This window comes from Aulonocara stuartgranti, assembly GCF_965226115.1.
Source record: "Aulonocara stuartgranti genome assembly, chromosome: 23".
NCBI classification, from domain to species: Eukaryota; Metazoa; Chordata; class Actinopteri; order Cichliformes; family Cichlidae; genus Aulonocara; species Aulonocara stuartgranti.
The window spans coordinates 23,663,256-23,678,328 of NC_138958.1; the positions used below are offsets into that span (position 1 = coordinate 23,663,256).

At 44.5% G+C, this 15,073-nt stretch overlaps 1 protein-coding gene and 2 long non-coding RNA genes across 3 annotated transcripts in view; 1 reads left to right on the forward strand and 2 right to left on the reverse strand.

Annotated features, from left to right (window-relative positions):
- lancl1 (LanC antibiotic synthetase component C-like 1 (bacterial)) overlaps positions 1 to 15,073 on the forward strand; it is a 52,776-nt gene that overhangs the window by 2,258 nt on the left and 35,445 nt on the right. The window lies entirely within an intron of this gene.
- Positions 8,253 to 9,675, reverse strand: LOC309700927. Its single transcript, XR_014274808.1, has 2 exons — positions 8,491 to 9,675; positions 8,253 to 8,308 (listed from the first exon to the last, which is right to left on the reverse strand). It is a non-coding gene; the product is annotated as an uncharacterized lncRNA (long non-coding RNA).
- LOC309700134 lies at positions 14,601 to 14,921 on the reverse strand. Its single transcript, XR_014274595.1, has 2 exons — positions 14,839 to 14,921; positions 14,601 to 14,656 (listed from the first exon to the last, which is right to left on the reverse strand). It is a non-coding gene; the product is annotated as an uncharacterized lncRNA (long non-coding RNA).

A 15,073-nucleotide genomic window follows, 5' to 3' on the forward strand; every position in this document is an offset into this window, starting at 1 on the left:
GTTCCTAATAAGAGAATTTTATATTTGTTCCTTATTTTTTGTGGCAGTTTTGAATTACCATAAATAGGGTCCTGCTTAGGACAGTGTTTGAGTTTTGATGAACTGAGAGACTCTTGAGCCTGCAATTTTTCATCTTTAATGTGGAGCCCACTTTAATCTCCTATTTGACATTTTCTTGCAAACTCCAAAAATCACAGCTGTCTCTTATAACCTTCGTCTGATTGGTGCAGCTGCAGAACACCATATTTTTATTTCAGTCTCCCTTCACCTCCCTTGTCAAATCACTCAAATCAAATCACTTTTTATTGTCACATCACATGTGCAGGCACACTGGCACAGCACATGCGAGTGAAATTCTTGTGTGCGAGCCCCACAAGCAACAGAGATGTGCAAACACAACAACACAAACGAGCAAAATACAAGAATGGCCAACCTGAAACTAATAAATATATGTACAATATATAATAGTGTATGCATTTCTGGATGTGTATACTAAATATTTTCCTACGTGTGTGTGTGTGTGTGTGTGTATACACATTTTTACAAATTAAATAGTAAAAAAAATAAAATAAAATAATAATAATAATAATAATAATAAAATATATAAAATATACAGAGTTGAATATGTGCAAAACAAGTGGCATTTATATACAGTGTGGAGTGCATAATGTTGAAGTTCCAGTAGTGAAGCTGAGGTATCTATGACGTGTTCAGCAGTCTGATGGCCTGATGGAAGAAGCTGTCTCTCAGTCTGCTGGTTCGGGACCGGATGCTGCAGAACCTCCTTCCTGATGGAAGCAGTCTGAACAGTTTATGGCTGGGGTGACTGGAGTCCTTGATGATCCTCCCCGCTTTCCTCAGGCACCGCTTCCTGTAGATGTCTTGGAGGGAGGGAAGCTCACCTCCAATTATCCGTTCAGAGCACCGCACTACTCGCTGGAGAGCTTTGCAGTTGTAGGCGGTGCTGTTGCCATACCAGGTGGTGATGCATCCAGTGAGGATGCTCTCAATGGCACAGCGATAGAAGGTCCTGAGGATGCGGGGGCTCATGCTGAATCTTTTCAGTCTCCTGAGAAAGAAGAGGCGCTGCTGCGCCTTCTTCACTGTTTTGTTTGTGTGTACTGACCACGTAAGATCCTCAGCCAGGTGTACGCCAAGGAACCGGAAGCTGCTCACTCTCTCCACAGCAGCGCCGTTGATGGTGATGGGGGTGTGTACTTCTCTGCACCTCCGGAAGTCCACTATCAACTCCTTTGTCTTTGCGACGTTGAGGGTGAGATGGTTGTCTTGACACCAGTGGGTCAGGGCGCTGACCTCCTCCCTGTAAGCCGTCTCATCACCGTTGGTGATAAGACCCACCACTGTAGTGTCGTCCGCAAACTTCACAATGATGTTGGAGCTGTTAGTGGCTGTGCAGTCGTAGGTGTAGAGTGAGTACAGGAGAGGGCTCAGTACACACCCCTGTGGAGCACCAGTGTTCAGTGTGATGGGGGATGAGGTGATGCTGCCCAGTCTGACCACCTGGCGTCTGTCAGACAGGAAGCTAAGGATCCAGCTGCAGAGGGAGCTGCTCAGTCCTAGATCCTGCAGTTTCCTGTCCAGCTTTGAGGGAACGATGGTATTGAATGCTGAGCTGTAATCTACAAACAGCATCCTCACATACGTGTCTCTCTTCTCCAGGTGTGACAGGGCAGTGTGTAGTGTCAGGGCTATGGCATCATCAGTGGACCTGTTGTGGCGGTATGCAAACTGTAGAGGGTCCAGTGAGTCGGGTAGTGCAGAGCAGATGAAGTCCCTGACCAGCTTCTCGAAGCATTTGCTTACGATGGGGGTCAGGGCTACAGGTCGCCAGTCGTTCAATGAGGAGATGGTGGAGGATTTGGGTACAGGGACGATGGTGGCCATTTTGAAGCAGGCTGGGACTACAGACAGAGAGAGGGAAAGGTTGAAGATGTGCGTGAACACTCCAGCCAGCTGAGCCGCGCATGACCTGAGGACGCGGCCGGGAATCCCGTCCGGACCAGTAGCTTTGCGTGCGTTCACCTTCCTGAAGCACTTCCGCACATCCTCCTCAGACACAGTGTGCGCACTGACTGACGTCATCCGCGGTGCGCACACTGTCCGGTCTCATGGTGTTCGCTGTGTCGAATCTAGCGTAGAATATGTTTAGATCCTCACACAGAGAGGCCGTGGTCTGCGGTGTGCTGGTTTTCCCTCTAAAGTCTGTGATCGTGTTTAGTCCCTGCCACATACTCCGAGGGTTGTCAAACTGTTGTTCCACCCTGTCCCTGTACTCACGTTTGGCTGCTTTGATCGTCTTCCGGAGTTGGTAATGTGCGTGTTTGTAGTCCGATGTGTTCGCGGAGGCAAAGGCGGTGTTCCGTGCCGCGCGAACATCTCCGTTAATCCAGGGTTTTTGATTTGGGAAGGATTTGACTGTTCTGGATGGGACGACATCTTCCACGCATTTCCTGATAAATCCACAGACTGAGTCTGTGTATTCATCAATGTCTCTGGCGGCCACGTGAAACATTTCCCAGTCCGCGTGATCAAAACAGTCCCGCAGCGCAGACTCCGATTGGTCCGTCCAACAGTGCACCGCCCTCCGGGTTGGAGCTTCCTGTTTCAGCTTCTGCCTGTAGGCGGGCAGGAGCAGGATGGAGCAGTGATCTGATTGGCCGAATGGGGCGCGGGGGAGGGCTTTGTACGCATCCCGGAAAGAGGTGTAACAGTGGTCGAGTTGCCGGTTTCCACGTGTGTTGAAAAGGATGTGTTGATGGAGTTTTGGTGAGACTTTCTTCAGGTTTCCCTTATTAAAGTCTCCGGCTGTGATAAACGCTGCCTCTGGGTGTGCGGTTTCCTCGCTGCTGATCACGCTGTACAGTTCCCTGAGTGCACGGTCAGTGTCGGCTTGTGGGGGAATGTAAACGGCCGTAATAATCACTGCTGTAAATTCCCTCGGTAGCCAGAATGGCCGGCACTTAATCATCAGGTACTCCAGGTCCGGTGAGCAGAAGGATTTGACCGGGTGCACGTTCGCATAATCACACCAGCTGTTGTTGATCATGAAACATACACCACCGCCTCTGCTTTTCCCAGTAAGATCCTGTGACCTGTCCGCACGGTGCACAGAGAACCCCGGCAGTTGTATTGCGGAGTCCGGTACTTTGTCCGATAGCCAGGTTTCTGTGAGGCAGATCACGCAGCAGTCCCGCATCTCTCGCTGGAATGAGATCTGTGCCCGAAGCTCGCACAGCTTGTTCTCCAGAGACTGCATATTAGCCAGTAATAAACTGGGTAACGGTGGTCTGTAAGTGCGCCGTCTCAGTCGAACCAGAACGCCAGATCTTCTCCCTCTGCGTCGGCGTTTGCGGCCTCCAGGGCCAGAGAACAAAGGCGTCTCAGGTGAGATGAATGGGGGGTCTGCAAACGGAGCGTCCGTGTTGCAAAACTTGAACTCCGGAAAGTTATAAGAAAGACCGTCTTTTATGTCCAGTAAGGTTTGTCGGTCGTACACAAGGAGACAAGTGCTGCTCGTGAAAAAATAAAGGAAAAGTAAAATTAAACACAGAAGAAAGCCGTTGCTTGGGGGAGCTCGCGACGAGGCTGCCATACTCGGCGCCATCTTGATCACTCTTGTGAGGCCGTGTCTGCAAGTCCAGCCAAACAACTTTCCCGCCATGGAGGCCAGATCGGAATGTAATCAGCAACAGAGCCTCGGAAGCACAGCCCCGCGTCAAAACACTCAACGTGAGCAGAAAAACGTAACCAGGTAGAGCTATGCCTTGTGCTCTCCTCTCTGTCCGTTGCTGAGGCCGGAGTCAGCGGGACGGTGGCCCCACTGCTGGTGACTCAGTGTGGGATAATCAGTGTGCAGCCAGAGTCGGGATTACATCGGAGCAGGTAACGCGGAACGGTTGGCTGAGGGCGAGCAAGGTGACAGGGTTGAGTAGGGAGTAGGGGGTTCTCTTGCCATCAGCAGACCCAGCGTGAGATGTGATAATCACAGCCCACCATGAGCCCCATAGCCTGTCCGCAAACCAGCTATTACTGAGTGCAATCACGGAGACGGAGGCCCATCAAAAATAAGGAAACAAAAAGACACAGCGGTACCTGCTTTTCTGTCTGATAGACACACTTCTGTTTGGGAAAGGCATAAATGAAGTTACTGAATAAGCTGGAAGATTCGGGTACTTGAAATCAGCATGAAGGTGTGAATCAGAAGATAATATTTTTTCCACAATAGCAAAATGTTAAAAGCTAAAATTGTTGTTTTGGGGGTTTTTTTCTTTACAATCAACACTTATTACAACCAGAAGAGTCTGTTCAGTGACAGGTTGCTTCTCCCAAAGACAAGAACTAACAGACTTAAAAACTCCTTTGTCCCACACGCCATCAAACTGTTTAACTCCTCTCTGGAGGGGAGAGGGAGGGGAAACAGGAGGACAAAGGAGGGAACAACTAAGCTGTAGTGCCTCTTCACCTCACTGTGCAATACCTTTTGTGCAATACTTTTGTAAATAGTCAACGGTGCAATAGACTCAATACTTGAAATGTGCAATTCACTTGTATTTTTATTTTTATTCCTATTTATTCTATTTATCCCCTTCGTATATTTTATTTATATTGTCTCTGTATTTATATATATGTGTGTGTGTATAACTCTGTAACTTCTGTCGGTGCTGTGCTTTTTTGGAAATCGAATTTCCCAGAGGAACCCACCCGAGGGATTAATAAAGTTCTATCTTATCTTATCTTATCTTATTAAGCTATTAAGAAAAGAAAACCATATGTTAGCTGCTACAGGCTCCAGCCTCCCAGCAACCCTGAGCTGGGTAAGTGATTACAAGAATGGATGGATGGATAAGTGTCCAATATATGCACCACAAAAAGTGAAGTATTAGCTAATTTACACAGTATATTATGAAATAATTAGACTTACATCTTAAAAGGGTGTATAAATAAATAAATCCAAAAAATTGAAGAAAATGAAATTTTCTCCAAACATTTTAGTTACTTAGTTATTTAAAGGTCAAAACCTAATTAGCATACAAGCCATATAGCTTGTATGTGCAGTGAAGCATCATGAGACAGCGCTTACATTTTGGGGAAATGTTGTCTATGCTGCTGCTGTCATCAATCAGTCACAATGTATAAATTCACAAGGCAAATTAAAAGAAGTCAAACTAGCAGTTAGCATTAGTCTTGCTAACTGTCTGTGTCTCCTCTAATTGTATAAATGTTTCACCGATATTTAAAAATAATCTGCTGCTCCTAGCTAGCTAGCTAGCTACCATTAGCGTTGGCATTCTCATTGGTGCTGGCAAAGTACCTTCCTCACGCTGGCTGAAATTGTCTGGTGGTTCTGAACTTGATACAACATAACCAGAAGGGAAATCACTGAGTATGATTTTAGTCCTCTGCCAGTGGTATATAATGTGATGATTCCTTAAGAGATGTCCGCCATATTGATTCTTTGTTTCTCCCAGCAACCCTCCAACCATTATGGGGGTTGCTGGCTGTCACTAGATTAAAATAGTAGCAAAACGTTTGCTGCACCAAAAACTTCCTGTAGAATGCTGTGGTTGTCTGTACTTTGTGTTTAAGAACCCAACTTGCAAGCACTCGCAAACTACATACCAATTGGTAGTGAAAATCTAAACTCTGAATAGTCAGATTTAAAGTTACTGTTGTGCCTCAGTGCTTCATGCCTCTTACTTTGGAGACAAACAGTCCATATTTCTGGTTTTTGTTACACTTTTCACAGTTTGACTACGGCTCAGAAAGTTGGCATGTCTTTATACATAACTCGGCACTTTCCATGCAACCCAGGGGCAACCGTGTTAGTGACCAAATTATTCACAAGGAGGTTGGTGTAGAATTATATATCTATTTACAGGCAGATTCACCTTGAGACTGCTATCGACCTCCAGCAACCACTTGCCAACTGGTCATTTTTCCCTCACACTAGGTGATCACTATGTGGTCTCTAGGCCTATGTAACTGGGGCCTTATTCACCGACCATACAGCGTTACCTGTCAACAATGTCGAATAAATTATAGAGGTCACCTGTCACTGGGTTTTCCCTTTGTCGTAGTCTTTAAAACTTTAAACAGCCTCTTTTTTGGATTCTCCGTGGTTTGTGGACAGCAACTGCTGTTACTCAGTACTTTGTGTACTGTAGCCATACTTGCCATAGTGAACATGTTTGGGTGCTCAAAATAGCAAGCATAAGTAGAGAAATACAAATAATGTGTTTGTGTACTCTGTAGCATTAGCAAGATGCTAGATTCAGTTTTTCATTGGGTTATTATTATTGTGCCTATCTTCACTCTTCACTCCTCCTCCTCATTTTTCCCCCAGACAGCAGCATCTCTTTAATCTAAATTTGTTTATGATTAGTCAGCTGAGAGAGTGGCCAAGCTGTTTAGGAAACAGCTGCACTACAATGTTAATAACTGTGTATCTACACTATAGGCAAAACACTTGCACATAAGGAAATGGCAGTACCAGCAGTGGCTCTAGCATTATTCATGTCTGCAGAGAAGACAGAAGATATTACAGGCGAATGATGAGTGAATGTTGAAAACATTTTTATTTTCCTCTTTTCCATTACAAGTTAATCTTGCTCCATTTAACAAAAAATAGAGCTACAGCCCAATGCAACCACGGTCACAATTATTATTATGAGTCCTGCCATAGATGTGCGTGCGGTTCTGCCGGCGATAAACAAATTTTCTATTTGTGTTATTAGTTCCTGCCTGCTTTCTCTGTTCCTGTTACTTTCTCCTGTTATACATTTGATAGTTGAGATGCTGTGCACAATGAGTAGTTCTCTCTCTCCAAATGGCACAGGGTATCAGTGATTGGATGAAAGTATTAGATTAATTTAAAAATTGGCATCATGTGAAGAGAAAGTTTTGCGAGAATAAAAGTGATTAAATAATTTTTCTGCAATAAGTTGAGTTTTGATAGTTTGTCTGTATTATAAATATTGTTAAACTCTCTGTTAGGCTCTCATTCCCAGCTACCTGTCCTACTCATCAGATTTGAGATAATTTGCTAATTTGGAGTTTTGCCCATACATAATAAATGTTATTTTACCTCTGAGATGTGCATTGATATCATCAGCACAAAAGGTTTTTTTTTCATTTAATGTACCTAATTGCATTGCTCTACACGGATGAATGCACACAATGAGAGCGGTTTTGTTATGGTAACTGCCAAACGTACAATTACAAGTCCCATTAACATCCTTTTGAAAAGAACGCTGATGCGCTAAAGCGATGGACTTGGATGCACGAGGCGAAATTGCAGGCAGTCGATAGCCCCCTGTTCACTGATTGTCACAGAAACACAATGGAGTCTTTAGTAGCTTCACAGAAGAGATGGAGGAATGGTGTTTCCATCTCAGGGGTGACCAGGCAGGAAAGTGATGGGGTCATTTTAAATTACACTTTAATTACACTTTAATTCAACAGACGATGACAGTCATTGTCGCCGTGCTTTGTATCAAGTTAAGTTCCTGAGAGAAAAAGTTATTTAGTGCCTCGGCATACTCTGGTAGACAAGTGACTGTTTATTTTATTATTATTATTGTTCACTTTATGTGCGATGGTGGAGGGGGGGTGATGGTGTTTATCTTTAGTCTACATCAAGCGTAAGTGTAAATGGAGCCGTATGTTTGTGTCTGTATGAATACTTTAGGTACTTACAGTACATTATATTTATTAATAAATAATTATGAATAGAAGAGTATGGGAACATCTCCCATCAGTTTGTTTCCTATTACCACTGCATGACCACGCACATGTCCTGCTCTACTACATAAATGTCCACTAATAGGCCATTGCTAGGCAGCGTGATGACATCATTATGTAATATTCAACGTTTTTGGATATAAATGAGACAATATGGTCGTGAAATGAAAACAGTAGAATGTTTTTCTAAGGTGTTATAGGTGTATAAATTCAAAAATTGTTTAATTTTAGACCCTTAGGCAAGGCAAGGCAAGGCAAGTTTATTTGTATAGCACAATTCAACAACAAGGTGATTCAAAGTGCTTTACAGAGACATTAGAAACAAGAACAAATAAAAAGCATGATTTAAAATTGATTAAAACAAGCAAATAAACTAACTAACTAATTAACAAACAAACAAACAAACAACAGTATATAAAATCAAAACAGATTATTCTGCCCTCACTGCTACACTGGATACAGTTATGCAGATAGATAAACTCCTCGACAACTGACAGGTGTATCGTCCCTTTTATTGACGCTGCCTTCAATTATCAACAGAGTGAAACTACAAACAGAAGAAATAAGCAATATTCAGCCTATATATTCACACGATAATGCAAATCAGTTGGCTAAACTAGCTAACATTGGAAAGAAAGTAAATCTGAATACAGTACACCTTTAACCATAAAAGTGCATAAATAATAGCCAATATAGTTGCATTAACTCTTGTTCAACTTAAATACTCACAAGCGATGCTTTCTGTAAAACAACGAAGAGGATGGATGCAGATGTTTATCTGAACAACATGCTGAGTCAGTCTTTTCTCAAAGTGTGCTGCATTACTAACTCTACAGCTAATAACAAACAAATCTTGGCATGAAAGAACTGTAGCGACTCTTGCTGGTGGGAAGAAGAACTACACCAGCACACTCCCCGTCTGACATCTATTGGATGTCATCACCATCTTTAAGGATCAATGTCTCTATTAGTATTTCGCAGCAGGAGTACAGTCTCTGTCACTGGTCTTAAGAAGGTTTTAGATATTCCTCCAGAAGTGACCTTTACCTCAATCTTTCTGACATGTCCGTCTTGGCTAGGAAAGGTCTCAACAACCACCCCCATGGGCCAGTGGTTTCTTTTAGCTCGACTGTCCTTTAGAAGAACTAGATCTCCCTTTTGAAGGTTTTGACTCACAGATTGCCATTTTCTTCGCTCTTGGAGTGTCGGCAGGTACTGTGTTTTCCAACGGTGCCAGAAGACATTTGAAAGATGTTGCACTTGTCTCCATTGGCGTCCGAACATATCTTTATTGTCAAAGTGTCCGGGTGGTGTAGGTGGTAATCCAGTTTTCTGCGTAAGGAGGGTAGCAGGCGTAAGAAGAAGGGGGCAATCTGGATCTGATGAGACTGGTAGTAGCGGTCGAGAGTTTACAATAGCGGTTACCTCTGCTAGAAGGGTAACGAGAACCTCATGGGTCAACAGGCGAACTGAGTTGACAGTTAGCATAGAGTCCAGTATGCGCTTCACGATGCCGATCATGCGCTCCCAACTTCCTCCCATATGAGAACTATGAGGAGGGTTGAAGATCCATGTGCATTCATTCTTGGATAAAAAGTCTTGAATTTCCTGGTTGCCGCAGTGTTTTGAAGTTATTCCGAGCTCCTTGCACGCTCCCAGAAAGTTGGTCCCACAGTCGGACCTCAGCTGCTTTACTGGTCCTCGGATAGAGATGAATCGTCTCAGAGCATTGATAAAACTAGACGACTCCATCGTCTCGATGACCTCAACATGAATGGCCCTGATGCCCAAGCAGGTGAAGATGACGGCCCAGCGTTTGCTGCTAGCAAGGCCTCCTCTTGTTCTCCGAGAGCTTATTGTCCACGGTCCAAAGACGTCAACTCCGACGTAAGTGAACGGGGGGCAGACTGTCACACGATCGATGGGTAAGTCTAACATTTTTTGCGTTTCTGTGTTCCACCTGAGCTTGCAGCAAATTACACAGTGGTGGATGACTGAACTGATGCTCCGTTTCCCACCAACAATCCAGAAGCCAGCGGATCTCATGGCTCCCTCTGTGAAATGGCGCCCCTGGTGCTGCACCTGTTGGTGGTAGTGTCGGATTAGTAAAGTAGTTAAATGGTGGTTGCCTGGGATGATAATGGGGTGTGCTTCGTCGCTTTCCATGCTGACTTGTGAAAGGCGACCACCAACCCTGAGACAGTCTGCATTGTCTTTGAAAGGAGAGAGTTTTCTGAGAAGGCTCTGTTTTGGAATGTCTTTTTGGGCTTGAAGACATGTGAAGATGTCAGGGTAAACCTCGTGTTGAAGACCACTCAGAACAACGCTCTTTGCCTTACTGTAATCTTCTGGACTAAGACTTTTGCAGATATGCCAGCCATGACACCCTTTTGGGGGAGTGCTATTCCTGTAACACCTTGCAATATGAATGAGCCTTGCTATTGCTCTCAACAGTGACCCCCAAGTAGAGAAAGACGCAAATCGTCTCGTTTCGAGGAAAGAAGCCACGACATTGGTTGAAAGTGATGTCACTGTTGGACGGATCTCAGGATCTGATTCAGGATTGACTAGTTCAAAGGTATGTTTAGTCACTTCAGGGGTTGATCTCAGTAGGTAATCTGGTCCTTTGAGCCATGTGCTTGATGAGAGTGCACTAGCTGGGATTAATCTTGAAGCTATGTCGGCCGGGTTAAGCTCTGTTGGAACGTAGTTCCACTGCTCTGGGTTGGACGATTTTCGAATCCTCTGTACGCGATTGCATACATAGACGTAGAATCGTCTGGATTCATTCTGTATGTATCCAAGTACCACTCTGCTGTCTGTGAAAAATCTTGTAGAATGGAAGGGAACATCAATTTCCTCTGTGATAATGTCAGCAATCTCGACAGCAAGAACAGCTGCACATAGCTCGAGCCTGGGGATTGTTATTTCTTGCTGCGGTGCGAGTTTTGCTTTGCCAAACATGAATCCCAGTTCATTGTTGCCTTCTGAGTCTGTTAGCTTGACATAGGCTACTGCAGCGATAGCTTTTGTAGACGCGTCACAGAATATACAGAGCTCCCTTTTTTCTGCACCATTGAAGGATATAGAGGTGTACATTCTCGGTATTCTGACTTCTTCGAGAAGTTTCAGGGACTCTTTCCATGCACTCCACTCTTGGAGCAACTTTTCTGGAAGTGGATCATCCCATTGACATATGTCTGTGGAAAGTTCTCTAAGGAGAGCTCTGCCTTTGATGCTGACCGGAGCTGCAAACCCGAGAGGGTCAAACAGACTGTTGACAACTGAAAGTACCCCTCTGCGGGTATAGGGCTTCTCAGCAGTGGACACTTGAAACGTGAATTTGTCTGTTGCAATGTCCCAGCTTATTCCAAGGCTTCTTTGCATAGGTGGAATGTCAGCTCCTAAGTCGAGGTCTTTTAGACCTTTGGCTAGATCGTTTTTGTGGAATGCCTTCATTACGTCCACGTCATTGGATGCAATCTTGTGTAGCCTCAGATTAGATGAAGCCATAGTGTCTTGAGCGTTTTGCATAACAACAATGGCATCAGTACTTGATTGGAAGGAGGCAAGACAATCATCTACGTAAAAATGTCGTTCCACCAGATGTTGTGTAGTGATGTCTTGCTTGTCTCGGTCCTCTGATGCCCTTCTGAGTCCGTAAGTTGCAACCGCGGGTGACGGGCTGTTGCCAAAGACATGTACAGTCATTCTGTATTCCACGATCGGTTGATCCATGTCATTGTTTTGGTGCCAGAGGAATCTCAAAAAGTTCCGGTGGTCCTCCCTGACCACGAAGCAATGGAACATTTGTTTGATATCGGCTGTGACTGCCACCTTTTCTTCACGGAGTCGCATCAACACACCCAACAAGCTATTGTTGAGGTTGGGCCCAGTAAGAAGAACATCGTTGAGGGATACTCCATTGTGTTGTGCGCTTGAGTCGAAGACAATGCGTATTTGTTCCGGTTTGCGCGGGTGGTACACGCCGAAGAAGGGGAGGTACCAGCACTCTTCTTCTTTAGTGAGTGGTGGCACTATCTCAGCGTGGCCATTGTCAAACAAAGTTTGCATAAAGTCTGTAAACTGACCTTTTACCTGAGGGCATTTGTTCAGCATGTGGCGTACCGATGTAAGGCGTTGCATAGCCTGCCGCTTATTGTTCGGCAGCTGTGGCCTGGGTGAACGAAAAGGTAGTGGCGCGACCCAACTGTTAGCACTGTCCTGGTAGACTTCCTTATCCATTATCTGTAAAAAGGCCCTTTCCTCCTGTGAGTAGCCGAGGCTCTCGTCCAAACTTGTTTGTTTGAAAACTGTTTCTCCCATCGAAGAGTGCTTTCTTCGCATTGGGGTGTTGACCTTGCTGTAGCCTTGCGAGTTGAAACTTTCCTTTACCTGAATGGCATTTTTGCATGGAAGGAAGTGACTTGGACGACCATTGTCTAAGATGTTCGTTTTGAAAATGTTAGCACGCACGGGTTTGTGAGCTCCACCCAGGCAAACGTTGCCAATGATCACCCATCCAAGAGCTAGCTTGTGTGCAAATGGCGCATTTGGAGGTCCATTGCGCTGGTCGAGAACTTTGTGTGCTTGAATAACGTCCCTTCCAATGAGCAGCAGAATCTGAGCACTCTGGTCGAGAGCCGGGATTTCGGTTGCGATTTCCTGAAGGTGGGTGTGGTTTCGAGCAGCTTCAGCTGTGGGAATCTCACTGCGATTGTCGGGTAGCATATCACACTCGATAAGTGTCTGGAGCTCAAGACGTGACGTGCAATCTGCCGATTCCACAATGAAGTTAAAAGCTCTCCTCCCTGTCACTTCCTCCAATCCAGCACAGGTTCTCAATTTATATGGAAATGAGTTTCTTGTGATGCCAAATGTGTCAAAAACCGATGATTTTGCGAGTGACCTGTTGCTTTGGTCGTCTAGGATGGCATAGGCCTTAAGTTTCTTTTCAGGTGAGTTCTTTGGGTAAATGAACACAAGGCAGATCTTGGCACATGAGTGACTTTCAAATTCACTTCCACATACTTGTGTGCATGTCGAGATAGCTGTGGGCCGTGCTGCATTGCGCTCCCCGCCGTCAACTGTTACCGGCTCTGCAATAGTAGCTGTCGCAGTAGTCGTTGATGCCAGTCCCGGATGAAGAGCTGTAATGTGTAATTTTGAATCACATTCTGTACAATGTATTTCTGACTTACATGTCTTTGCCTGGTGGTTTGTAGAAGCACAGCATCTGAAGCATATCATGTTTTTCTTGAGATAGGCCTTTCGCTCCTCCAGTGGCATTTCCCTGAATGCTCTGCATTTTTTGAGAGCATGAGGTCTTTTGTGGATAGGACATTCCTTATTTGGGTCCTCAATGTTTGTAGGAGTTGATTTCGGCTCCGTACTGACAACTTCGGTTCTGATGACTGAGATAGGTTCTCTTTTAGCGTGTTTTTCGTAAAGTTTATTCGTCTTTGAAAGGGCAGGAGGAGGCGGCACAGACTGCCTAAAGCTGGGGTCGTTGTGCATTTTTGCTTCTCTACTGATGAAGGCCACAAATGCAGAGAATGGTGGAAATGACACGCAATGGTCCTCTTTGTATTTAGAACCATAGTTCATCCATTTTTCTTGCATAGCATAGGGGAGTTTTTCCACCACTGGATTAATGCCTCTCGCTGTATCGAGGTAGAGTAGACCTGGAATGTAACCTTCACTCTTTGCGGCATCTATTTCTAGGAGCAGGTCCTGTAGTTCTCTCAACAGTTGTGGATCTTTGTATGAGATTTTTGGGAAACGGTCCAATCTGTCGAGCAGTGCGTTCTCTATAGCTTCGGGGGAGCCGTAGCACTCATTTAATCTTTCCCACACCTTAGCAAGTCCTTCAGAGGGATTGTTAATATGCACAGCTCTTAAACGATATGCATATTGCACTGATTCTGTGCCAAGCCATTTAATCAGCAAATCCAGTTCCTCACTGGCCGTTAGGTTTAAGTCACAAATTGCATTCTCAAACGAAGATTTCCATCCCCAGTAATCTCCTGCCTTGTCACTGAACCTTCGGAGGCCACCGGTGAGTAAGTCGCGTCTTGCAAGAAACCTGGCTATGTCAGAAATGTTTCCTTGTTGCATGCTCACCTTATGTTCAAATCTCGGTGAAGTACCTGGTGACATTTTCTGCATTAATTTCGGAGACTGGGAAACGTTTTCTCCTTTGTCAGTACTCAGAGGTTGAAGGACATATTCCTTTAAGGTGTCCGACCTGGTTGGCTCTTGTTTTGGCGTGAGGAATGTGACATTTGGTGCAGGCATTGAATTATACTCGGTATGGCCAATTGGGCTTGTGCTGTCTTTGATGATGAGCTGGTCTTTCACATAGTTAAAGGTGCGTTCCAAAGTGTCAACCCTTTGAGGTACATTCACGTGTTCTTCTTCAAGATCATTGACTGCTGTTTCAAAAACTATTGCTTTGGCGTGTGCCGCTTCCGCGTCACGTTCTTGTTGGAGGGCTTGTAATGTGGCCTCTAGACGGGTTTCCTCTACTTTAAGCTCTGCTTTCTTAACTTGCATTTCGATTTCCTTTTTAGCGTATTCAGCTCTTTTGCGTGCTGCTTCAGCTTTGGCTCGAGCGTTTAGGGCGGCCATACTGGCAGATGACCTACTTGTACCTTTTGACCCATATGATTTCTCTGAACGGACAGATGATGCTTTATCGTGTCTTGCTTCAGACATGGTTGATGTAGCTGAGTTGACATAACATCCAAAGGTTGTCTTGTAGAAGGACGCTTTTTCACTATTCTGCCCTCACTGCTACACTGGATACAGTTATGCAGATAGATAAACTCCTCGACAACTGACAGGTGTATCGTCCCTTTTATTGACGCTGCCTTCAATTATCAACAGAGTGAAACTACAAACAGAAGAAATAAGCAATATTCAGCCTATATATTCACACGATAATGCAAATCAGTTGGCTAAACTAGCTAACATTGGAAAGAAAGTAAATCTGAATACAGTACACCTTTAACCATAAAAGTGCATAAATAATAGCCAATATAGTTGCATTAACTCTTGTTCAACTTAAATACTCACAAGCGATGCTTTCTGTAAAACAACGAAGAGGATGGATGCAGATGTTTATCTGAACAACATGCTGAGTCAGTCTTTTCTCAAAGTGTGCTGCATTACTAACTCTACAGCTAATAACAAACAAATCTTGGCATGAAAGAACTGTAGCGACTCTTGCTGGTGGGAAGAAGAACTACACCAGCACACAGATAAAATCAGAACAGTAGATAAAATCAGTAGTTAAATGTAAGTTTTGAAA